At 38.7% G+C, this 25370-nt stretch overlaps 1 protein-coding gene across 5 annotated transcripts in view; it reads left to right on the top strand.

Moving 5' to 3' along the window:
* Nucleotides 1-25370, top strand: part of MCTP1 (multiple C2 and transmembrane domain containing 1) — a 314126-nt gene that overhangs the window by 89434 nt on the left and 199322 nt on the right. Inside the window, exon 1 of one of the 5 annotated variants that reach the window (XM_032205998.1) lies at nt 24352-24400. The exons of the other annotated variants lie outside the window; for them this stretch is intronic. The gene's annotated coding sequence lies outside the window, so the exon portion shown is untranslated. Of the gene's footprint in view, nt 1-24351; nt 24401-25370 lie in introns of those variants that run through there. 5 annotated transcript variants of the gene reach the window in all.

Raw genomic sequence — 25370 nt, 5'->3', positions numbered from 1 at the left:
CCCAGTATTGCAAGTGCTGGTCTTTATGTTCATTTTTCTAGGTGGTAAATGTGTGTTGCATTTGTATAAATGACAAACAGTAGGTTTTGGAGCGTATGTGAGAATGAGAAAGAAATTAATTGGGTTCCCTTAGACATCAATTCATGTCTGAAAGGTAATTTATGCCCCTTGAAGTCAGTCTTATAAAAAATGCAAGATAAAGCAGCCATCAAGAATAGGTAGGATGAAGGGCGTAGTTGAATCCATAAAGAATTTCCAGTGTGATCTATCTGAACAGACCGATACAATTATGCACATGGGCTCAAGAATGAGTTTAAGCCCAAATAAAATTTTGGAACTGTCTCTGAAGAACAACACCACATGGAAGCCCTCTCCACTCTCTTATGCCCTCTTCCTGGGAGAGGCTAGCGTTTTCTGTTTAGTCTAAGTAACCTGTTCTGTGTGTGTCTGGAGGTGTTCAGCTGAAAGATGAGTTAAGTTCTGGCCTGCCAGTTACAGTACCCAATGCACCTATTTATCAGCCTTTGCAGTGTTGCTCGCATTTTCTGTCTTCCTCTTATAACTGAACAGCTTTCTTCTTGAGCTTATTCTTGCATTTTGTTGTACATTGGTGAGTCCTAAAGCAATCATTTTGTTCCCAAGGACTGTGTGTAGGTGTGTTGAAATTTCTGTTTGAATCAAAATATTCCAGAATTGTAACCATTGCCATTTAAATATTTATGCAATAAATACCTTAAGTTTCATTCCAGTCCTGAGGTATATCCTGAGGATATACCCCTACTGAAACAAAATGGATGTTTTTGGTGAGTTTTAAGCCAGATATTGAAGAAATGAATATCCTGTTACTGCTGTGCTGTCAGTATTCTTTATCTTCAACTTGAACTTGTCTCTCTGTATGATTCAATTTTTATTCTAACTTGTCCTGTTATGCTGAGTACAAACTGTGCCAGATTGTCAATTTTGTAAGTGAATGCCTAATGAATATAAAACTGTACCTACTCTACCATGTGAATTTGATGGATTAGCAGTATAATTTACAAGGTAAGCTTATTTCTGAAGAAATATATCCTGAATAAATGGGTTAGGGAGATTTCATATTTTTATTATAAGTGTAATTTAATTTGTACTTTTGGAATAATCATCAGTGAATATAAGAGATTTTTCTGACAGTCTTGCTTAAATAAGCCTTAGCCTTTTAACTAAGCTAATTCTTTTTTAAAAGCATCTAATATAATCAGAATTCTTAACAGGAAAATTAAACATGACACATCTTTAAAAAGTTGGGGGTTTTCTTAATTCTTGTGATGTGTTGGTTGTTTTTGTTGTCCTTTTCATGTTCAATTGTTGATGTGTATATTGTTGAAGTTGATTAGAAAGGAATGGGCAATAAAGATGGAAGAAATAAATTTTAGAGAAAATTACTCAGTCATTTTCTGTGAGTGCTTCAGATAAGGTCTAAAATCAAATTGCTTATTTTTGAAGTTTTTTTTAGCCACCTGTATCTTCCCAAAAGAAAAGAATTCTGTTTCCTGCAATGTTCTCTTTGTCAAAAATTGCACTAGGGTAGAATAATTAATTTAAAGAACCATAAACTTCAAACGTTCTTTTATTGTTTTAAATGTAGCTGTGATCTCAGCACAGTTTAATGAAACTGTAAAGTTTGTCCATATAAAACTGTAGTAATGCCATCACATTCTGAAATTAAGTTATGGTGAAGTTATATGAACTTTTGAATATTCTAGCTGTTGATTCATGCTCTTGACTAAAAACCTTTTGGGGGGTGTCAGTCAATTTCACTGATTAGTTTTTGTTAAATTAATGTCTTGTGCCTGATAAAAAATTGGTAAGATCACTGTCATTTGTGCAGTACCGAGATCAAGTGCTACAGAAAATATGGAGTCGCTGTACATAGAGAGGCATTTGGTTTAGTGATATGCATTTTGTTTGAACTGGGGCTCCTGTAATACTTGCACTGAAGGCTATTGAATGTCATTCTCACATGAGGATTTTATATTTTTAGAGGCAGCTAATTAAGAGATGTGAAGAGCTGAGTCTTGATGCTTCAGTGAGTAATTACCTCCCCTTGATACTTACGTTATTTTAAGTTTGGCTCATAAAAAGAGCAATTTGTGGCTTTCAGCAGCAGCGCAGCTGTCCCTGGGGGCGGGGGCTAGAAGCTGTGTCCTGCCACAGGCGCTGCTGCTGCTCTTGGTAGCACGGGTGCCAAGGCACATGTGTGCAGGTACCTTCAGGATGGCTCCGCCCAAGGGCTCTGCCCATCCCCAGCCCTGTGCAGGGCCCAGGTGGGTGCTCACCTCCTCCCTGGGTGCTCCCACCTCCTCTGGCTGCCCCTGGGCTGGCTCTGGGCCTGGGGATCGTGGCTCCGGGCAGTCCTGCGGCAGGCTGGTGGTCCTTCCAGCGGCACTGTGCTGCCATGCCAGAGAGCAGAGAGCAAGGAGCTGAGCATTCATCGTGCAATACGATACGGTTTGGCTGGAGAAAGACCAGGGGACCAAGGCATTACCCCTTGGTACACGCGGACAGAGGCAGAAGGAAACCATTCTGACATCTGCCAAAGCTCACGGTTCTCCTTTGGGGCATCTACCTGAGCAGTGTGCATCCGTTGTCCTGTTGGCAAATTTTGGACAATTTCCAAGATAACTCACAGTTTAGTATTTTAATAACAATGCATTTAAACATGTTTCTGTAATTTAATAAGTATGTAGGTAAGGGAGATAAATTCAAAACAAATTCTTTACCGTATAGATTTTGTATAGTGCTTTCTAACAGGGTAAAATTTGGAAGCAAAGGACCATGCATGACTATCTTGGTTCATTCAGTGCTTAATTGCCTGCAGCAGGGTGTTTTGCTCCCTCGCTCCTGATGCATAGCTGGATGCCTTTTTTTTTTTTTTTACAAAGTCTGCTCTTGTGGAATGCAGGTTGTAAATAACTTGTGTTGTACAGAATTAATCATAAACATTATCATAGCATCAGGGAGCGGTTTGGGTTGGAAGGGACCTTGCAGAGCACACAGTTCCAACCCCCCTGCTGTGGGCAGGTATACATGCAGGGCTCCAGGTGGGGTCTCAAAGCAGTGTAGAGGGGGGAATTGGCTACATTAAATTAATTTTGGATAACAATAAAAATAATACTGAGACTGGAAAAGAACGGAGAGTTGAGGGGGAAAAAAAAAAAAAAAAAAAAAAAGAAGCTGTGCTTGAGAGGATTTAATAATAAAGTAGGACTGAAAGTATTTTAGTTTCATTGAACATAATTGTGAATGGTAATAACTTAATTGCTTTAAAGACGATTGTGCCAAAACACTTCAAGGAAATGCTCATGTAATTTGTACTTGAGGGTACTTAAATTTTCCATCTACATCTGAGGCACACAACACCTGACTTTTTTCTGAGCATTTAAAAACAACTGTTGCAGGAGGGCACGTTCAGTGCCAGCATCATTCATGACCCTTTGGATAACTGGCAGCAAAACAACACGATGCAAAATTCTTGCTTCTTCAGTTGGTGCTTGCTGGGTTAAATGGGAATAAAGCCACCACTTTCTAGTTTACTGTGTGCTTCTGCTTTAGATGCAGTAAGAGGCCTCAGCATAGGCCTCGGGCATCAGTAGTGATTGAGATTTTTAGGTGTGGCTGGAAACTTTCTCCTTGCCTCTCCTCAAAGTGAAAATTCATCTTTCAAGGAAGAAAGGCTGCCCTGAACTGCAGGTTCACCTGCAAAGGTCTGTGGCAGTGCCTACAGCTCGTCATTTTGTCAGCGGCGAATAGGTGGCTGCTGTAGCTTGGACTAGTTACAGGCCTCAGTGAAATAGCTGAATGTCAACGCTTGTGTCTCAGTGAAGCAGAATTAACACTCTTGCATGACTTTTGAAATTTTCTTTATATTGTGCCGTGGTCTTCCATTGACCTCTCCATGCTTGACTCACAGGAACTTTTCCTGGTCGAAGCACAGTGAAAGGAATTAAGTGATGTATTAGGTCCTCCACATCTGTTTTGATGCTATATGTTGAACTGGCACTATACTTCAGCTGAAAATTTTATCTGAGCACTCTTGGTATCATGACTGATCACGCAATGTTTAACCTTTGCTGGAACATCCAAGATCAGGACATTGGCTCCAGTGTTACTCAGATGAGTGGAGAAAGTACAGAGTAGGTACAATGTGTGGGTGAAGCAAAGCAGTAATTGTGAATGCTGATGATCTTTCCTCATGGTTTTTCATAGGGACTTAAAATAACCACATTAAATGCAGTGTGGGTAGAAAGAGAAGCATAGTAATGATTTAAGAGTTGCTTCATGAGAAGATTTTCTTCTGTTTAACAAGTTCGACGAGTGTTCTCTGTAGTGGGTACTGACAAGCACATATGAGTTAGCATTTGTTATCTGGTACAAGAAGCCCCCAGAGTTTATTTCACTAAAATTTTAATCATAATTTCTTATCATAGGTAGATAGGAAAATTATGGATGAAATTTGGGGAATTTATGGAAAACTATTAGAAACAGAAACATTTTTTTTGTTCCCTAGTGCATTTTTAAGGTAAGATTGATAATTTACTACACTATATGTTCCTCCACAGTGACAGAGTGATTTAAAGATTAATTCAGTTTAACATATTGTTTCTGTTGTTAAGATTGTATGAAATCTATTACATGATATAGGAAAAAAATTATTTAAAGCAATAATAAAAACAAATATTGTTCCCTTATATCATCGATTTCTCCTTGTTACCTGCTATTTGGAGTTGAGAAGGCTCTGCAAAAGAGTACTTAATTCAGTCTTGTTTTGCAAGCTCTTCCAAAAGTCAAGGAAGCATCTCTATCAGTAGGAAGAAAGTAGGAAAACAAAAAATAAACAACAACAACAACAAAAAGCCACCAACATGAGAGAACTGAGCAGCTGCAGGTTATAAATGTTTTGTCTGTTTGTGTCGTTTTCATTCTTTCAGCTTGAAAAATGGCCGTAAGACTGTCTGCCAGGATTTGAGGTACTTAAAGGTGGTATGAGCTAAGCTCAGGGGAAATGAGTCTCCAGAAGCTTACTAGGTGATATTTTGGAGCTGAAACTGTAAGACAGAGATACAAATGAATTAACAAATTAACATGAACAACTTATCTGCTGATTTGGGGGGGGAGTTAATGAAGCATAGAAATACTCTCTCTCTACTATGGCTGATTCTACAGTTTAGAGATGGAATTGTCCTCTTTTAGGCTAGATTTAACAAAAAGAATTACAGTTGAGCAGATTATCAACAGCAAGATAAATATATATATATATTTAATAGCTCCCTTAAGTGCCACAAAGGAAGCAAAAGATCTATTACAGTGACAACGCAATTTCGTTGGACACCAAGGCTGAGAACTATATGTTAACCACTTGATCTGTGTAGTATCAAGTGAATTATGTGTGTATGCATGTGTTTTCATTTGCATAAGATAATACTTCTGTTTGTCTCAGAAGAGATTTTTGAGACTACTTTGATGAATTTTTGATGCATAAGCTTATGGTTCTATTTGCATGTTCTCACTTGTTTTAATACAATGATTTTGTAAAATCTTTTTCCCTCTTAATTTTAGCTGCACATGGAGGAAAGATCACCTAATAACAACCTGAACAGTCAAGTAGCCATTATGCATCCTTTTTTGTGCTCCAAACTTCAAAATATATCTGAGAATTGTTTGATTGACAAAGCATTCTGGTGATTTAAATGTTTTATATGGCAAGAGCATTTCAGTGATTCACTATCCTTTCTGTAGATAAATTTACACTTTAGCAATAAGATTCAGAGTCCTAATACAATACAATCTTCCCCTAATATATCTGATCTTCTGATTTCCTTTTTTTTTTTTTTTTTTTTCTTTTTAACTTGAGGTGACTGTTTTCAGACAAAAAGATAAAACTTTTGCTGCACTTCCTAATACGTAGGAGGAAAAGCCTGGACTTCTGGACTTCTTGAAGGATGGAATGGAAGTAAGCATTAGGGATGCCAAAGAAAAAAAATGTACAATATTTTCCAAACTTACTAACACATTGTATAAGTTTGAAAAGCATCATAAAAGTTTAGATTGTTTTAACATGTGACACATTTTCCTGCCAGACAGTTGAGTCTCTTGGATAGCGGTCCAGAATTGCCACTGCAGTGGTAGCCTCAGTAATGGCTTTTATTCCCTAAGAGGAAGTTGGTGTAGTGTGATAAATTAAGATTTCACTAGTGCATAATAGCGGTGAGGGATATCTACTTCTAATTGCTGAGATAATGATTGTTTCTTAGCAGTCTACAGAACTAAATTGGTTCACACTTTCTGGGGTATGATCTCTTGTGAGGCTTAGCCAAGGAGACCCTCTCCTCCCTACATGTCCTGTGGCATCTGGTGATGTGTAATTTATTGCAGAGCTGGTCATTCAGTGACAGGGGATATCCAATGTCTGCAGCATACAAAAATGAATGTGTAACCCCCACATCTCATGAAACTAACAAATCTCTTTTGATACGTTAGCTGCTTTCATCCATGCAAAATGGAGTTGTGGAGTACTTCAGTGTGCTTTATTGAAGTTGTCTTTTGGGTGTACTGCTTCCATCTGCTAAGCAAACTGATGAATCTGTGTTAAGCTTCTGTTACCTTAAGCCAGTGAATAATTTTCAAAATAGTATACTCCTCTGCTCAAAAGTGTTTTTGTTTGTTTTTTTTTTGTTTGTTTGTTTGTTTTTGTTTGTTTGTTTGTTTTTTGTTTTTTCTAATTCAAATGAAAGAAGAATACATAGGTAGTATAGGGACAGATATTAATCTTTTAATTCCCAAGTATTTGTTGTTTAAAATAAATATAACTAGCAGAAAACAGAGGAAATACATCACATTTATTGGAAATGTGTCAGTATTTATGTGTGTGTGCATGTATATGTATTTATTTGAAATGATGATATATTTTAAAAGTATTGTAGTTAAAAGTATAATATAACTAATTTATTAAGAAATACCTGATATTTTTCTGTGCACAGTAGTATTTCAATATTTACATTTGAATATGAGTTCCAAGTTTTATCTTTGGCTGACAGACTAAATAACACCAACACTAATTGAAGTGAGTCTGCATGCTATGAGAGTGGCACAAGATGGAACTAAACCAATTCACTTCAAAATCTTTTATTATTGATAGTTTAATTAAACTCCAGATGAAGAGTAGACAACACGAGCAATTTGTTGGATAGCAGTTGGGAAACTATAGATGGATCTTGCCCGTTGCCTCTGTAAAATGCAAACTGCTGTTCTGTACAATGAAGTTGTGAGAATCTTCCAGAATTTATCAGTGTCTTTCTCCACCTGCCCTTCTCATACTTCAGATGCTCTTTAGAGGTATAACTCTGATCACTGCTGAGAGGCATGAGGACTATTTTGGACAGGGAGCAAGGCAAACCTGATGGTGATTGTTACTAGGAACAGATGCTTCAACTGAACTATACTTCTGAAGTATATTTTGTATAGAGTAATTCTGGCACTCATTTAGGATACGAAGTTTTATCACTTTACTGAAAGTGTACCAGATCATGAACAAACTTCTGAAATATGAAATGGAAGTTTTACTGTGTAGTGCAAAATTTTGTCTTGAAATAGGAAAGAGCACTCATATCTGGGTGTTCAGATTAAAAGAAACAAACAAAAATACTATTTAAACAGGTTGTAATTGTTCTTCATTTATACTGTAATTTTGAATGTTCAGTCCAGTACATATAAGCATTTTACAAATACATAAAATATAGTAATATTTTTTTCTGAACTAGGTGATAAAGGATATTATGGATAAAATTCATAATTGTTTTCCTTTAATGCAGTCTTACTGTATAAAAGCCTGAAGAGTGACACTCTGAGAAGCTAGAAGAAGAGCAGTAATTAATGAAGGAAGTGAAGGGTAGAACAAAAGCAAATAATAATCAAATGAGCTGAGGCTGCAGAGCCAGACATTATGTAGAACATCTAAGTAACTGTATGAACTTTCCTTGGTGAAGGTTGGTGACTGATGAAAGCTTAGGAAGAAGTCAACAATGAGGTATTGTCAGTTTAACAGCTTGTTCCTTTGGACAGAAGGCATCCTGCAACTATTGTTGGTTTTGGTAAATTACTAGAAGATGTTTGTAGCATGTGATCAGGGGCAGGCGCTGAGCTCTGCGCTCTGGGGACAGCGACAGGACCCGAGGGAACGGCATGGAGCTGGGACAGGGCAGGGTCAGGCTGGGGGTTAGGGAAAGGTTCTGCACCCAGAGGTGGTCAGGCACCTGGCACTGGGACAGGCTGCCCAGGGCAGTGGTCATGACACTGAGCCTGATGGAGTTCAAGGAGCATTTGGACAATGCTCTCAGACACTGGTCTGATTTTTTTTTTATTATTTTTGGTGGTCCTTTGAGGAGCCAGGAGTCTCCTGTGAGTCCCTTCCAATTTGGATAGTTTATGATCCTATTTCCTTTCATTTGCTACAAAGCATGCGCTTGCTAGCAGTAGCAGTTAATTTCTGGTTTGCTCTCCTTACTGTGCCTTGACTGTCGCCCAGCTGTCTATTTCGTGAAGTGCCAGAAAATAAAAATCATGCCAGACATTTCATAAAGGATCAACACCAACCCTCTTATTTGTGTCCTGTGAAAATTTTGGAATCTAACACAATGGCTTCAGGCTTACAGGTTTACTGAGATTATGTTCAGTTTGTAGAGAAGAGATTTGACAGTGCACTCCCCTTTGGAAAATTACTGTATGCAGTTGATCAGTGCTTTATTTCTGACAAGATCTTAGAAAAAGTTTAGACGTGCCAGCTTTTCTCATCCCCTACTCATTTCCCTTGCCTGGGAGAATGAGAAAGCACCATCACCAGCAAGATCATAATCAGGCTTCCCTCATCTTTTGAGACAACAAGTATTACTTGTCATGGTAAAAATGACAACCAGTGTCATTTGAATACAGCAATTAATCAGTTAGAAAGTATTTGGCACACAATAGGAGACTGAACCATTAAGAAATGCATGGTGTGGTGTATGAGGAACGTGCTGAATACACACAGAGGAGAAGGACAGCTTGTTTGGTTTGGATTCAGACTGTTGGATGGATGGGTGGATGATACTGTGTGCTTTTTGCTCACAGGTGAAGTGTCTTCAAGTACATTCTGCATGTTTCAGTACAGAAACCTGCTTGCTGGTCTGGGGTGAGGCCAGCTGTGTGTTTGGCCAAAGCTGAGCAAGTCTGACCTTTGAGAGGAGATGAACAGACCTGAGAGCAGTTAATTGTGCCTGTGGGGGAGCAACCACACTTACCCTGACCTTAATTTCAAGTAGTCGCTAAGGTTTCCAATGGGTGCCAATGTTGAGCATCCAACAAAAGATATCATGGCAGTACTAAGGGTAATAGCATTAAGCCTTACAGGCATAAGAGTCAGTGAGGCTTGAGATAGCAATAGACCAGGAGAAAGGTCTCTCTTTTTTTTTTTACCCTTACTGATGGGTTGCTTTTTTTTTTTTTTTTTTTTTTTTTCTTTTCTGGAAGACTCCCTCATGTAGCAGAGGCTGCTGTGCATTGCAAAAGTCAGAGAGCAATTCATTAGTCTCCCAAGCTCCTTAACAAGGACAGGAAACCCCTGAACACATAACTTTCCCTTTGTTAATCTCCCTCTGGGTGGGCTCTCGTTGGGAAAACGTCGGTCCTCCTCTCGAACACCGGCTGCGTGCGTTGAGGCCTTGCTTCAAGGATATGGTCAATCATCGCTCATTTGTGGGAAGTAGAGAGTAATTTCTTTCCTCTGCACTTCCATATAGCCTTCATTTATTTATTTTTTGTTTGTTTTCCTCCCTTCTTTTTATTTTTCCCTTTTCCCCTCCCTTTTCCCCTTTCCCTTTTTTATTTCCCCTTAGTTAAATTGTTTAGTTCATGGTAGTCTTTATTTAATTGTTATTATTATTTCCCTTTAATTAAATTATCCTTATCTCAACACGTGAGTTGTTCTTTGCTTTACTTCTCCCCCTCCTCATCTAAAGGAGGGGGAGTGAGAGAGCGGTTGTGGGGTTTAGCTGCCTAGCACGGTAAAACCACCACAGTCTCCCTCTGGGAGATTAACAAATCTCCCACTATGTTAATGCTTTGTAGTTTACAGCTTATTTTGTTCTGTACTTTAAGAACTGGACAATGTATTGTTTTCTTGGTGTGTAATTCATTACTAATGGTGAATGTAACAGTAAAATTCCTCCTATAAGGTCAGGTATTGCTCAATTTGGTAATGCATTACTGGAGAGCTAGCTGCTTTGGTTACATAAACTTACTGGAAAGATTTCCAGTAAAGCATTACCTAATTGAGCAGTGTCTGACCATGCCAGGGTTCACATAAACAGAATCACAGAATCACAGAATTTCTAGGTTGTAAGAGACCTCAAGATCATCGAGTCCAACCTCTGACCTAACGCTAGCAGTCCCCACTAAACCACATCACTAAGCTCTACATCTAAACGTCTTTTGAAGACTTCCAGGGATGGTGACTCCACCACTTCCCTGGGCAGCCTGTTCCAATGCCTCACAACCCTTTCAGTAAAGAAGTTCTTCCTAACATCTACCCTAAAACTCCCCTGGCTCAACTTAAGCCCATTCCCCCTCGTGCTGTCACCAGGCACATGGGAGAACAGACCAACCCCCACCTCGCTACAGCCTCCCTTGAGGTGCCTATAGAGAGCGATAAGGTCGCCCCTGAGCCTCCTCTTCTCCAGGCTGAACAACCCCAGCTCCCTCAGCCGCTCCTCGTAGGACTTGTTCTCCAGGCCCCTCACCAGCTTCATCGCCCTTCTCTAGACCCGCTCAAGCACCTTGATGTCCTTCTTGTAGTGAGGGGCCCAAAACTGAACACAGTACTCGAGGTGCGGCCTCACCAGAGCTGAGTACAGGGGGACGATCACCTCCCTAGCCCTGCTGGTCACACTGTTCCTGATACAAGCCAGGATGCCGTAAACTTATCAAATAGTCTACTCAAAGGCGTGTTTGAAAACTGTTTTCTTTCATACTGCTGTAAAAAAGTGCCCTGTCATGGAGATTTGCCATTATATTGCTTATAAACAAGTTCTTAACCGCTTTGACCTTGCAAAAATCAAGGGTTTCTGGTCTCCTTCTATATTTAGCACAGAATTGCAGACTGGTTGAGGTTGGAGGAACCACAGGAAGTCATCTGGTCCAAACCTCTGCTCAAGTAGGCACACCTAGAAAAGGTTGCCCAAACCATGTCCAGGAGTCTTTTGAAGCTCTCCAAGGAGGAGACTCCTCTACCTCTCTGGACAACCTGTGCCAGGGCTTTGTCACCCGCACAGCACAGAAGTACTGCCTGGTATTCAAGGGGAACATCCTGTGCTCCAGTTTGTGCCCATTACCTCTTTTCCTGTCACTGGGCACAACTGAAAAAACCCTGGCTCTGTCCTCTTTACACCCTCCCATCAGATGTTGATAGACATTGAGGTCCTCCTTTTCACCAGACTGAACAGCCGCAGCTCTCTCAGCCTCACTTCTATGGTGTCCACAAATTTAATGAGGGTACACTGTACCCCATTGTCCAGATTGTTAATGAAGATGTTAAATAGGATTCAACCCAGTACTCCCTGATCTGATTCTCTTCCATACAGGATCTTCCTTCTGCCCTCTGAGACCTCAGGTTCCCAAAGGTCAGTCTTGCTGGTGAAGACTGGGACCAAGAAGGCATTCAGTACTTCAGCCATTCCACTCGCCTGGGTAGCCAGGAATCCTGTGCCCTTCAGGAGGGGGCCCTCATTTTCGCTCCTATTTCTTTTGTTGTTCGTGTACCTATAGAAGCCCTTCTTGTTGCCTTCGTTCCCTTGATATCTATGATGTCAAATTTCTTAGAGAACACAGTACGATATATCCATCACAGATGAAATTCCTTTTCTGCACTGGCAATGGATGCAGAGATATTTTTCTTCTGCAAATCATGACCCAAAACATGAAGCTGTCCTTCTTTTTGAAAGAGTTTGCTTCTTGCAGGCCACTGAATCACGAGAAGGATATTTCTTACACATGAAGCTATTGTTCTGTTTCCTCCTTAGTGCAGGTCTCAGTCAAACCATCCTTTGAAGTGCAGCAAAGCTCGGCTGTTACATTCTTGCATTTATTCAGATACTTTGCCTGACCTCTTCAGTAGGGTAAGGTGAAGTGATTCAGGGTTAGAAGTGGTGACTAAGATTGCTTAACGCCATTGTTGTCATCAGGGCATAATGCCACTGTATTCTCTTTCCTGTCTGTCACCACAGCCTTGGAGTAAAGTCAAATTTCCTATCCAAGAAAATACTCAGTATTATCTGGAATATAGACAAAATACCTCCTCCTGAACTGCTGTTTTCACTTTCACTAATGGCTGTATGGAGATGCCTAGGATTGTGTGTTACTTAGGAAGCATTCAGACAGCTGTTTCCTCTGCTTTACGAAGTGCAGCATGCGCTGTCTGCAACATGTATGTATGGGTTTTGAAATCATTGCTCAGGCTTGAAAACAAAACAAAACAAATTGGGGTTAATTCATTTCTGTATTTTGAATTGATAGCTTTTGTAAGGTATTTTTCATAGATAAGGTGTCCTTCTGATGTGAGGGTTAACTGACAGAACACTGAGAGGCGTGACAGTTTGTGCACTGAGTAACGAGCGATCGCAGTGTGCCTTTCGGCAGTGATTTACCACTGGGCACCTGCACCACTGTCATGGTTCTCTTCCAAACAAATTTGTAACACAGGAAGAATGTGCAGAGATGGAAAATCCACTATAAATCTTTTGTATTTTTGTAAAATTGAGTATCTTATAAGCATCATCACAGTATTTTACCTAGATATAATCAGTAAAAGCTCAACACTGTTACGGTGCTTTTTGTTGTGCATCTCAGCAGTTACTGGTCAGACAGAGAGGTGGTTTGTCATGACTGGGCAGTAGGAGCTCCAGCTAAAACAAGAAGTTTACTTTGATCTGTCAGCACCCTACCTGTGCTTGCATTACATTACTTCCCCATCATCCCCACGCTGCTGAAAATGTTGGAAATTTCACTTTTGTATAATATTTGTACATGAATCACTTACATTTTGTGTTTGGAGTGATTCATGTACAGAAATGGCATTTTGTGTAAGTCATAGAATCATAAAAAGAGATAGGAGAAATTAATTTGGTCTTTAAATGGTAGAAAATGCTAGGCAATCAAAATGATAGAAAATGCTCCAAGGAATAGATACATAGTAGCAGTGCTCTGGATTTGGTCTAATTAACACTAGTAGAGCATTAACAAACATAAATATGAATTATCATAGTTCATAGAAAAATATTTTCAGTTGCAATATGTGTTTCCCTTAAGATTTATTTACTGAAAAATGTTAATTACTTTTGTAAAAATGTATTAAGAAACACATTCATATTTCTGTTGAATTCTTAATGAAAGTTAGAGTGCCTATTGGCTTTGACTGAAGAGCTCTCACATCTTTGAAGTATTCCTAGCACCCTGTGACTTCTTGCACAATTTCAGCTCTATTTTCTTCATTAAAAAATTGCTATTCATTCACATCTCTCAACAGTGTCAAGTTTTATGTGGGGGCAAGTGATTTCTGTGAGAATGCCAAATGCAATTTTGAAATACCTGATTTAGTCACATTCCTGAATTACCCACCCTTGGTCACACTGTATTATTCATAATTTGTTTTATTTCCCAATGTACCAAGTTAAATCTTACTCTGTAGAGATTAGACTTCAAGTCAGAGTAAGCCAGAAAAAAAGATGAAGCGAGCAAGAGATGAAGCATGATTCTCTTAGCCATTGACCAAAGTTGCATACTTTGCAGAGGGTAATCTTGACCTCCAGTCTTCTCAGGACTGAAACTTAAAGAAGGTTGGAGGAGACATTAAAACACAGAAGAGGGGGTGGGTTTGTAGGGCCACAGAACTCATCACCAACAGGTATTTGGGTTTCTCCTGTGTTAGCGTAGAGAAAATGCCTGACTTGTTTTTAAACAAAATCCTACCTTTGTCAGTGTAAATAAAGCTTCCTATTTGAACACAAAACAAACTACCTGCACTGGCTCTTTTATATGTTCTAAATCTTCTTTGCTAAATTAATTGGCTAATTAGAGCATGAGGTAAGATGAAAGTTAGGTGTAAGGCAGTAATGTCATCTTTCCAAATAGAATCTTAAGTTCTCTTTAAGAAAAAAATGCCAATATGTGTGCTTGAATATCCAGACAACTTTTTGTAAATATTTGGTACGATGCTAACTTTTGGACTTAGGTAAGGAAAAAGGTTTCTACTTCTTTATTTCAGAGATTAAATGTTTGTACAAGCTGTATGCCTTCCTGCCTAAAAAGAAAAAATGAAAGTGCAGCCTATTACAAAGATGCTTTTCCAAGGTACTAGAAGAGATGATAATGGTTTGCACGCTCTATTCTCTTCCAGGAAATCTTGAGTGTTCCAGTGAATAAAAGTACTGTACCATGCAGTGACTGTTTTGAAAAGCATTGAAGCAACTGTCTGATGTAATGCCATCTCCAGCACTTTATCTTGAATATGTGTGTTTACAAAAAAAGCTGTGAATCTAGTACATGAATCTAGTACAGATTTTGGGTAGTCTCATAAATGCATTTTCATAGAATTAGAAACAAGATCTCTTTTTCACGTTTCCAGATTGGAAAATAACTATACTAGCAAATCAAAGCTTTGCTCAGTCTGTTCAATTATTGAAATATCTTGGGTCCAGTCTTTCCCTGGAGCTCATAATAAATTCTGCTCTGATTGCTTGGAAAAAACTGTTATGGGAATAAAGAAAAAGGCATACAGACAATCATGGAGAAGGTCTTTGAAAATAAAAATTATGCAAACTATTAAAATGAGGAGATACTTCTTCCCTTGTTTAAGAGCAATAAGTAGCACAGAAAATACATTTTAATGGTGCATTAGGTATATATTTTGTCATTGAACATTTTTCATATTGTCCAGAAGGAATTATGTAGGAGTTTACTGAAAGATGATAATGGACAAAAGATTAAGCTTTCTGATGCTGGAGCATCAGAACAGTAAATAGACAATACACACAGTCAGATTTCAAAAGCCTCTGAAGCACTTAAAGACTTCTGATAATACTTAAAGCAAATTCCAGAAGTGCTTGGCCTGCTACCAGAAAGCACAGTCATGAGTTGTGCATTTAGGCTTCCTGTATAACACCAGTGGCCATGGTGAGGCATGTAGTAGTACATTACTGGTTAATACTAACGTCTCATTATTGATATTTTCTTAACGAGGAATTTCTCAAAAATTCTTAAATCGGCACCCTCTCACACTGACTATCTGTATTTTTGAGAGGTACCCTTGGACTGGAGAGCCCGGCATTGCTTTTCAAAGTGGGTGTCTCAGCTCTTTGAAAAAAGAGAGAATGTCAGTCCTTCCTTTGATCCACATCCAGAGGAAAAATGTCCACTGTCTTCATCCTTGCCTGCGTACAGTACAGTGTTATTTATAATGTCCTCCCTTGGTTGAAGTTACACTTTTGGAGGGAGATACTTCAATACAAAAGTTAAAATACACTACCAAATTGATACGGAGGAAATATCTTTATGAATTTTGTATTACTTCTTTTAACACCTTTTATGTCCTTCCTGTGTAGTGGCCGTGTCACAGCTTTCATCCTCTTTACTGTGGTTATTGCAAAAGGAAAGTCCTGAAGGTTAGCTGTAGTGCTTTCAAGATAATCGTGTCTTTGATGTATTGATGAAGACTGCTTTACAGTAAAGGGCAAAGTAAGCATTTATAAAGTCAAGGGTTACAAAGGGGCATCTTACCTTGGTGAGGTATTTGTTGTTGAGGCATTTTTTCAGTCAGTTTGGGAAACATACTAGTCTTAAATTTATAAGCAATGTAATTAACCAGCATGGTGCTACACAAGATGACCTACATGAGTCTATAAAGCTTCTCAGAAAAGCTACTTTTAGTTGCTTTAGCACGTCTTAACCTGTTTTAGTTCAGAGTAGAGCTTCTTTCTTTCAGTATGGTGCTTTTGTAGCAGAAGTGACCTCTGTCATGCCACTCCATAGGCTTTCTTCCTTTAATGAATTTTGGATTTTGGCATAACTGAACATCTGTCATAACACATGTTCAGTGCACATCTTAACTTTATCCTGCTTTATCAGCAGCAATATTTGTTATGCTTCAACTTATTATTATTATTTTTTAATTAGAATTAAAAACTAGAAAACAATGACATACACAATCAAAGAAACTACATGAGGTACCTTTGAAGTTGTACTTGAACAGACTGTACATTTTCAGTGCTTAAAATAAGGAGGTATGAACGACTCTTGTATCTCAAGAGAGTCTCCTTTTACCAGTTTATTGTCTTCAGCAATTACATTGCACCAGGATTACAAGTATAAACTGAGGTGCAGTTGTTTTTCATAGAGCTTTATCTTAATTTCCACCATAAATTAGTAAGATGGTAGCTCCCTTGGATATATACCTGAATAACTGCTTATTTCACAATCCTTACTGTTTGCTTTTTTTTTTTTTTTTCAAATTATGTTCAATTATTGACCTTTTAGATTTATTTATTTATTTATTTTTGCTAAGTCATCTTTAATAGTTACTTTATTAGAATGAAAAAAAATCATTAACAGAATTGCAAGTATGCTTGTAGGTTTTCAGCATTTTTGCATCCCCTTGTTTTCTGAACTGACATGAACACTATCTTTGTACATCAGATACTGGAAGTTCACGCTGAGTTATAAGGCGTTAATGCATTTCAAAATTAAAACTTAAAACGGAGAATCAATATTCTCCTATACTGTTTATAGGCCTATAACTTCTACTAGAAGGATGATTTCTTATTTGGGGAAATGTAACTATACCAATAAATTCTAAATAAGTGCCTGTTTTCAGGGTTTATTCTTTACCAGAAGTTCCCATCCTGCATTTCAATAACTCTTTGTTGTGTATCTTCAGCTGTGCTTTTACTCAGCTGAGATGGAAGCTATGTTTTGCAGATTAAAAAATAAATAAAATTCAAGTAATGTACTTTTCAATATGGAATGAGTAAGGACTTAAGTAAAATCTGAGTTTGTCTGCTGTGTTAGCTATGTCCTCCACTTAGCTGAAGATGGACAAACTGCTGAAGCACGCTGGCCCCAGCATCACCTCTTGGGGCGCGCTGCTGCGTACAGTGCTGGCCCCCAGCTGGATTTCGTGTTGCTGATCGCACTGCTCTGAGTGCAGCAGCCTAAGGAAGGCTCAGCCTACCTTTCTGTCTGCTTGCATAGTCTGTACTTTGTCAGCTTGTGTGTGAGGATATTATGGGAGACGGTGTTGAAAGCCTTGTTAATTTGAAGATAAACAGCATCTGCTGCCCTCTTTCCCCTTATCCAGTAAACCATTAATCTCATCGTAGCAGACTATCAGGTTTATTTTGATGTTGTCATTTAGAACTTACTCTGAACACATGAAAAATTGGTTTAGTTTTTAGTGGTGGCTTTTTTTTTTTTTTTTTTTTTTCATTTGCTTGTTTGTTTTTTAAGTGGTGGGAAGTGAAATGTCCTGGCTTCAATATCTATATGCTGTTGTTTCAATATCTAACTGAGTAACATGGACCTCCAAAATTTTGTACGAACAGTTACTTTTGGAGGAGCTCCTTGGAAACAGACATCTATCTTTTCACAAGATATTGGCCATCAGATTTGTCAGGCATGGTGTGCCCTTAGTGAAGCCAAATTATCTGTCGCCATCACCTCCTTATTTTCCATAGGCATTTAGCTTTCCTAACCCAATCTCTGGCTGCTTGGACAATGTCTGTATCCTTCCTAGGCTACCTGTCCTTGCTCTTACCCTCTGTATATTTTGTCATATATAACATAATCTTTATGCTACCATATAGTATGCTGTCTAAAAAAATACCTAAAAAAAATAAAAATAAAAATTCTGATCTTTAAAGATTTCCTGTCAGCTTCACTGCTGTGTGGGCTGCTGCCTCTTTACAGGTGAGCAAGTTTTCCGCAGCCGTTCAGTGAAGCCATGCTCTCTGCCTAGCATGCGGGCACAGGTCAGTGCTGATTTGCAGCAGGTTTTTCATCCCGTTATTGTGGTTTAACCCAGCAGGCAGCTCAGCACCATGCAGCCATTCACTCACCCATTACTCACCTCATCCAGTGGGATGTGGGAGAGAGCTGGGGAAAAAAGTGAAAACCAACGGGTCGAGATAAAGGCAGCTTAATAGGACAGAAAAGGAAGGGAAAACAATAATAATAATGATATAAAGAACGTACAAAGCAAGTGATGCACAGTGCAACTCCTCACCATCATCTGACCGATGTCCAGCCAGATCCCCAGCAGCAGCAGCCCCCTGGCCAGCCCCCCCCCCATATAATTGTCCTGTACGATGCCCCCATGGTATGGCACATCCCTCTGGCAGCTGGGGGCAGCTGTGCTGGCTCTGTCCCCCCCAACCCCTTACTGGGAGAGCAGTGTGAGAAGCTTGGCTTAGTGCAAGCACTGCTCTGCAACAGCTAAACATCTAAACATTGGCGAATTATCAGCATCATTCTCATCCTAAATCCAAAACACTGCACCATACCAGCCACCAGAAGGAAAATCAACTCTGTCACAGCCAAAACTATGATACCTTTTCACAACTCAAATTATTCTAAATAATGCCTGTTTGTGTTTTCTACTTTAAAATACTGATTTAACAGCCTCTTTGGTAGTCCTGCCTCAAGCTATTCCTTTGTGGATAGTGTACTAGGAGAAGCATTTTTTACTTCCTATTTGCTAGCAGTGTAACAGTGCAAGTCATGGGTTGGATATCCATAACTTACTTCTTATAACTTACTTGGAGAAGTCTGTTTGGTAGATAGGATCTTTCCTGGGCAATCTGCTGATGATCTGGCAGACTCACTGCTCTCTGTCTGTAGAGAAGTCTCCTCTACCAGGGTTTGCTGTGAAGTTCTTGGAAGGACAGTTGTGATCGCTGCGTTTGAGTTTGTTTTTTTTTTTTCTGGTTTGTATCAAGGACTTCTTTGCTTCCACCAAGCTTTTTTTGTTTTTTGATTTTGTATAATACAGAGGCAGGCATGAGAAGCCCTGTCTTTATGTGTTGGGAGATGCACTCCCTTGGTTAATTTTGGAGAAGCGTGCTTGCAGGGAGCAGGACCATTCAAATAATTTCCAGGACTTCCGCATGTGCAAGGAGTAACTGGTTTCAGTTTTCTTTCCAGCTGACTGCCTGCTTAGTGGTCTACAGGAATAAGGTTAGAGGCATAAATAATCAGTAAAATCGGTTGTTATTTATGGTATTTTTTTTCATGTTTTGGTAGGAAATTCAGTATCTGAGGAAAGTGTATTTGATTCCATCTGCAGAAATACTTCATGCGGGCAGATACAAATAATAAGAAATGTAGATGAAGAATGCTGTCACTAGGCAGAGGAAACACTCAGAGGCATTCGTCAAGTTACAGGGTAATTTGTATTAGTAGTTGTACAGAAATAAATCATTCCTACTAATTGCGTCATAGTTTTGTTACCATTGGTTGACCATTATCGTTAAAGGTTATGGTTACTGTTCTGTTCCTCAATTACGAAGGTAAAGTGTGCAAACAGTGAATAAAGGAAGAAGTCCTGGCCTCAGCAGCATTTTCCATACTGAAACCTGAAAAACTGTTCCATGGCACACCAGGACCTCCACAGTGTTCATGTGGTGCTAAATTAGCCTGTAGGAGGTTAAACATTTATCAGTAGTGACAGTATTGGCATTCAGTGAAATTAAAAAAATCCTAGCACACTGTAAACTAATTTCTTCTTAAGTTGAAAGAAGTACATTGCTAGGCAGATCAATATAGAATATGATATGCATGCATCTTTCTAATCAGATGTTGTTACACTCTTACTATTACTGTCTTTTCCTGAGCTGAAAATGATTTTCCCCTTAGCTGTTGTTAGTATTGTTATAATATCTCATTAATTCTGTGTTAATTTAAAATGCTAAATCAGGAAGAAAGATCGCAAAACTGTTATGGATAATGTTTTCCTTTTGAATGGTACAGCATGCTCTAAAAGTAGATGACACTAGTCAAGAAGCTGTAAAGTTCTCTGAAGAAAAATAACACCACGATTGTCTGTTCACTGAATTATGTTGTTCCACTGTTTCAGGTCAATCTAATCTATCACGTTTTATTCAGATGAATAGATCAGAGTGTAGTTAGTCAGTTCATTATTCCTCAATATGTCACATTGACACTGAAGAAACTTTTCAGATTGTTTCAAAAGCAAAGTCATCTAACTGTAATTTATAGATGTTCTTTAGAAAGCCTGTGTTTATTGACATACGAGCTTCAGTAGAAAACTCACATTTTAAAAAACACTTTACTCAGTGTCACGGGTCTATTGTCTGCTCTCTGATTTCTCATAGCAGACAGCTATGAGACCTGTTTTGCCTTTCAAATAACTGATTTCTCATCCTCTGTTGTAGGGTTTCAAAAACCATATTTTCAAAATGTTTGTTACCCTAACAATACATCATCATGTGCCTTTAGAAACTAAGGAGAGAGGTACATTCTGAAAACAAAATTAAAAAAGAGACAAGAAAAAAACAAAAAGCTTTTCTCCCACCATAATGGGAGATGCACACCACTGTAGAGTGGGGGCTTCAGCATAATACCTTTTCTTCCAAGCTGTCACTTGAGCACTAAGGGCAGTATTTCTCAGTCCATACTTGTTTTCTTTTCCCCTCTGCTGGTTATGAGTGGCTCTGGGGGAAGACCTTGGCATGAGCAGGTGGGAAAGAGGCTGTCAGGAGCGACCATGTGGTTCGTGGGGAGAGTTCAGGAGGCATCAGTCAAGAAGGGGATACCTGGGTCTAGATCTCCAGTGCAAGAGTGCACCTGATGGAAAACCTAGTCAACTCCTTCTCCCTGTTGTATCCACAACTTTAAGGGGCTCACTGGGGTGAGTCTCTATCAGCAACCTCCCTTGTGATGTTGAGTAGCAAAGTGCTTTCTTTTGTCATCATCTGGAATGGCTGTTTAATCAGCTTTCAAGCCACTTCTGCACACAGCTCTTTCTAGGTGGATTTTGACCCTACTAAGAATTTGTTTAGTATTTATTTGTAGCAGATGGAGTTTATTGCTTTGAAGGCAGGAAGCAGTGATAAAGAACATGGCTTTAACAAATGTACAGATTAAAATTTCTTCTTGATTTCTGTAGACTTCTGTCCTCCATTACTTGCTTTTCTTCTACATAAATAAGTGAGATTCTTTGGAAATTGCTGTTAAATGAGAATAAAAGCATATGTGCTACTTGCAAATGAATTCATTGTTCTCTGGAACAGTAGCCAGGGAGATAACAGATGCTATTGTTCCTTTTGTGGACCCTCTCACAGTAGTGTCTGAGTGCTCAACATCATCTGTAAAGTAAGGGACAATTATTACTCTGCTTCCAGTAATCAAAAGCAAGGCATACAGGAATTAAATCACATGAGCAAGGGCTTATGCATGTATCTGAAGCCATGGAAGCTACACAAATCCTTATTTTAACAACAGAAACATCACTCTCTATCAATTCAAAATAAAACTTTGCTGTTTTAGGACAAAATTCTCTTCCAGTAGAGAAAGGGGATACTTTACTCCTTATTAACTTCTTCTCCTAAGTTGCTTCAGGAGTCTGCCAAAGTCTAGGTTGTCTTGAGCTCTTCACATGGAACATTTCAGCAGTGTCATCTATGTGAACATGTCATATGTCATGTGTAACATATATGATGCTTTTTCATGCCATAGGGATGATGACTTTTGAGGGTTTCTTTTGCATGCATTTCCTATGTTTTCTGTTATTTTGGTATATTGCATCTGATCCAGGTCTATCAGAACCTGTAGTCACAGTCTTGTTCCTTGGGTGAGTGATTCTGGTGTTTACTCTTATTTTCTTTAGAAATGACTTTTTTATGCCTAGAGAAATATTTAATTCCACCATTAAACTAAGTTAAAATTATGAAAATGGTGGAATGTTCTGACCTAGTCTAGTACCCAAGTTGGTTAGTATGTGGTTGACATGAAATAACTAATTCCACCATACTTTTTTCTCCTTTGTAGCAAGGTGCTATTGAGGAATAATCTGGTATTTTTATTTATTTATTTATTTCTTCATTAGAACCAATAATGATATATATTAGATCAGTTATTTCAATGTTCCTATCACACCAACAGCTTCATGAGAGCACTGATTTTTTATGTTTGGTTACAGGATGATACATACTTTCTGGCTATCCGTGGTGTTTGAAACTTGTAGTTCACAGGCACACCACTAAATTTAAGTCTAGACTGACGTAGTACAGGGTAAACTGCACCAGTGTGTGAGGGTGTCCCAGGCATCAGTGGGATTCTCTGTGAAATGGAGAAGTCTAGCAAGAGAGAATCCACTTTTCCAGATTGTGCTCATTCATTGGCTGCTGTGGAATATTATGCTTAATGCAGGAGATCCAAAGCCTATAAAACTGAGATCACTTAGATCAAAAGCAACGTGATGTAGAAGAATGTTAAATCTATAGTGCTGACTACAAAATGTTGAAGACATATAAGGATTTTAAAGAGAGCCATTTCTCTGCATATTCAAGATTCAAGCTAAATTAAAGCAATATTTTCTTCAGCAAGTGGAGATTAAAGAAATAAATTAAGTGCCATACTAAGGGTAGATAAGACTGGACAGACTCTAACATCATGCAAATAATGATGTGTATCCAGTTGTGGAATATTTGCACTTAATGCTCTTATAATGAAGATATTTTGAAATTCTATTGAAATTCTATTGAAAAAGATCTACATCATTTTTATCTCAGCCTTTTTATCTTCATACCTTCTTTTTCAGCTTCTGATATTTCTGTAGTGACCAAGAAGAAAAATTTTTTGAAGTTTTATAAGAGATTAATAGCAGTTGTTACCTGAAAAGGTTTTTTTTAAGTCTGTTTAAATTAGTTAGAATCATGGAATCATTTAGGTTGGAAAAGACCTCTAAGACCATCCAGCCCAACCGTTAATCTCGCACTGCCAAGTCTACCAGTAAGCCATGTCCCTAAGCACCACATCTGCACGTCTTCTGAAAATCTCCATGAGTAGTGACTCAACTAATTGAAACAGGGCAGCCTGTTTCAATGCTGCACAAGACTTTCAGTGAAGAAATTATTCTTAATATCCAACCTAAACATTGAGGCCATTCTCTCTAATCACTAGGTACCTGTGAGAAGAGGCTGACCTCCAGCTCCCCACACCTTTCTTTCAGGTAGCTGTGGAGAGCAATGGGGTCTGCCGTGATCTTTCTCTTCTCTTGACCAAACAACCCCAGCTCCCTCAGCTGCCCCTTGTAAGACTTGTGTTCCATGTCCTTCCCCACCTTCATTGCCCTTCTCTGGACATGTTCCAGGGCCTCAATGTCTTTCCTGTAGTGAGGGGCCAAAAACTAAACACAGCACTTGAGGTGCGGCCTCACCAGAGCTGAGTACAGAGGGACGATCACTTCCCTGGTCCTTCTGGCTGCACTGCTCCTGATACAAGCCAGGATGCCACTGGCCTTCTTGGCCACCTGGGCACACTGCTCATATTCAGATGAGCATCAACCAGCACCCCAGATCCTTTTCCTCTGAACAGTTTTCCAGCCACTCTGCCCCAAGCCTGTAGCACTGCATGGGCTTGTTGTGCCCCAAGTGCGGGACCTGACACTTAGCCATGTTGAACTTCATAAAGTTGGCCTCAGCCCATCGGTCAGCCTATCCAGATCCCTCTGTAGAGCCTTCCTTTGGAAGTGTCTTCAGAGTGAATATACTAGGGTAGAAAGTATGTATTTTCTTTGATTTTCATAAAATTCTTATGTGTTCGTGTAGTAAAACAAACATTTAAGTTTTGTATTTCTCCACTCAAGGCATTAATTGGCAAAATAAGTGTAGGGATTATCTAGGATCTAGTGTTCACAAGTTGAACTTTTGTGTGTGGTTCATGCCAGTGTTTAATGAATAAATGACAGCAACTTTCGTTTATACCACCTTCTGCGGCAGGGGGTGGGAGGGAGGAAGCAGTTTCCAGTGTTTAAAGATGTGCAGATAGTTGAGTCATTTCCTCTGAATGTGTTGAAACATATTCACATATCAAGTCTTATCTTACTTTCACTCTGAGTAGCTGCAGTTCACAGCAGTAGTCAAGTGATATTTGCACAGAGCTGTTGCTACCAGCTGGAGGTGAGCAGTTTTACTGAGCAGTTATCAGCTCACACAGCTAACTCCACTTAGCAAGTATCGTTGTGAAGCAAGAGGTTTTTAACTCACTGCTGTAATATTATTTCAAATAGGTGAAAGCTGTGGGAACTTCTCAGTTTGGACCTGATAAGGTAGGAATTTAGTTTCTTTATAAAATATAACAGGTTCTGATTTATCATTATGTATACGGATCATACGCTAAAATGCAGATAATTTAAAACTCTATGTTGAAAATAATTAAATACATGCTTCTGATGGAATCTGCATGTCCAAAGTGAGTAATACAAAATGGGGAAAAATGTTTATTCCATTAAGAGTATACAGAATCACACGAACAGAAGCATCAGTAACTTACAGGTGGACTAATGTCTGCAGCTGTTTAGAATATAGGAGGAAAATGCTATTGAAATCACACAGTTCTTGTTCTTTCACTGAAAGAACGTGTTAACAGAAGAATCTGTTTATTTAATTACTGATGGATCAGGTAGTTTGAAGACTGTCATTCTTCCTTTTAAATTGCTCTCAAATACCTGCTGCATAGTGTGTGAATTTTTTGATGGATTTTATGGCTGTAACACACACTGTGATTCTTTAATGACAGCTGAAAATATTGAAATACTTAGGCAGTTCATGTTCAATTAAATCTAACTTTGTAAAATTGAATTCTTATTTTTAATATTTTTTTGCCATTTGTATTTACTAGACTAACGTTAGCTTCCTTACAGCGATCTCTTGAACTATGAGTAAAAGCACCAAGGAAGTTTCTCTTGGTAACTGCTTAGTGTTGTTTTAATTATAGTGGCACTATCAATTTAATTTAATGTTTTAAAATGAATTTATAGTAATACAAATGTTGTGTTCTGATAATTACACTTTACAGAATTTAAAATATAACCTTGGCACATAATTTAAGCATAAAACTACTTTGTAAAGTAACCTGAGTTACTTAAAGTGTATGCGTATTTAAATATATGATTAATTAATATTATGGACAGTTAAATTCAGGATATTTTAGTATGGTTTTCTGGTGTGAAAATGTGGACAGCATAGTTTTAAATAAAATGACTGACGGTTATTTTCTTTTTAGAGAATGATGCATAT

The sequence above is a fragment of the Aythya fuligula genome, chromosome Z (assembly GCF_009819795.1).
Source record: "Aythya fuligula isolate bAytFul2 chromosome Z, bAytFul2.pri, whole genome shotgun sequence".
NCBI classification, from domain to species: domain Eukaryota; kingdom Metazoa; phylum Chordata; class Aves; order Anseriformes; family Anatidae; genus Aythya; species Aythya fuligula.
Note: the sequence above shows the minus strand (reverse complement) of the source record. Positions and strands in the feature narration are given on the sequence as shown.